Source organism: Microtus ochrogaster, chromosome X (genome assembly GCF_000317375.1).
Source record: "Microtus ochrogaster isolate Prairie Vole_2 chromosome X, MicOch1.0, whole genome shotgun sequence".
In the NCBI taxonomy this organism is placed as follows: Eukaryota; Metazoa; Chordata; class Mammalia; order Rodentia; family Cricetidae; genus Microtus; species Microtus ochrogaster.
In genome coordinates this window covers 35,148,596-35,150,117 of record NC_022026.1, presented here as the reverse complement: position 1 = coordinate 35,150,117, position 1,522 = coordinate 35,148,596, and the positions used below count along the sequence as shown (strand labels likewise).

The window sequence follows — 1,522 nt, the reverse complement described above, 5'->3', positions numbered from 1 at the left end:
CTTTGTAGACCAGGCTGGCCCCGAACTCACAGAGATCCGCCTGCCTCTGCCTCCCGAGTGCTGGGATTACAGGCGTGCGCCACCACCGCCCGGCTGTTTTCTTTTTTAAAAATAAGAAGAAACAAAGCAAAACAAAAAACAACAAAACCCACTTTGATCTTCCATCTTTCCTGCCTCTCCAATACTTCTTCATTTCTTTTTTTAGAGGGGTGCAATGAACTTTATTGATGATATTCAAGAGAGTAGGGATCCCTAAGCCCCTCCTGCTATCCAGGGGTCTGGGATGGAAACTGTGAAGGAGATGCTCAGTGTCAAGGTTGAGGTAGGACAGGGACTGCTCAGCAGCCAGAGGGCCTCTCTCTTGCTGTGCCCTTGCTGGGATGGGTAGTCCAGGGCTGGCTTCTTACTCCTTGGAAGCCATGTAGGCCATGAGGTCCACCATTCTGTTGCTGTAGCCTAATTCATTGTCATACCAGGAAATGAGCTTTACAAAGTTGTCATTGAGAACAATACCAGCCCTAGCATCGAAGGTGGAAAAGTGGGAGTCACTGTTAAAAGTCACAGGAAACAACCTGGTCCTCAGTGTAGCCCAGGATGCCCTTTAGTGGGCCCTCGGATGCCTGCTTTACCACTTTCTTGATGTCGTCATACTTGGCAGCTTTCTCCAGGCGGCATGTCAGATCCACGACAGACACACTGGGAGTAGGAACATGGAAGGCCATGCCCGTGAGCTTCCCGTTCAGCTCTGGAATGACTTTGCCCACAGCCTTGGGAGCGCCAGTGGATTCAGGGATGATGCTCTGGGCAGCACCACGGCCGTCTTGCCACAGCTTCCCAGAGGGGCCATTCACAGTCATGAGTACTTCCACGAAGCCAAAGTTGTCATGGATGACCTTGGCCAAGAGGGCTAAGCAGTTAGTGGTGCAGGAAGCATTGCTGACAATCTTGAGGGAATTGTCATATTTGTCATGTTTCACACCCATCATAAACATGGGGGCATCCGCAGAAGGGGAGGAGATGATGACCCTTTTGGGCCCTGCCTCCAAGTGGGCCCCAGCCTTCTCCATGGTGGTGAAGACACCAGTCGACTGCACAACATACTCGGTGCCGGCATCACCCAATTTGATGTTGGTGGGATCTCGCTCCTGGAAGATGGTGATGGCCTTCCCGTTGATGACAAGCTTCCCATTCTCAGCCTTAACTGTGCCTTTGAACTTGCTGTGGGTGGAGTCATACTGGAACATATAGACCATGTAGTTGAGGTCAATGAAAGGGTCATTGATGGCAACAACGTCCACTATCATAATTCATGTAAACCTATTTGGGAAACAGTCAGTGTTTGTTTGTCATTGTATTAAGGTGCCCTATGATACAGCTTCCTGCTTTTAAAATTGCTTTGGCTAGATTCTTATTTGTTGATTTACTGAATCTAAGGCTGTCAATGTTTTTGAAGCATGCATAACTGAATCCAAATTCAGATTGCGTCCTTCCACCATAGTACCTTTTCCAGACAGTCCACTGC

The 1,522-nt window shown here is 49.1% G+C and overlaps 1 pseudogene; it reads right to left on the bottom strand.

The window, feature by feature from the left end:
* Positions 1-403: 403 nt before the first annotated feature.
* LOC101992322 lies at positions 404-1,292 on the bottom strand (annotated as a pseudogene).
* Positions 1,293-1,522: the final 230 nt, after the last annotated feature.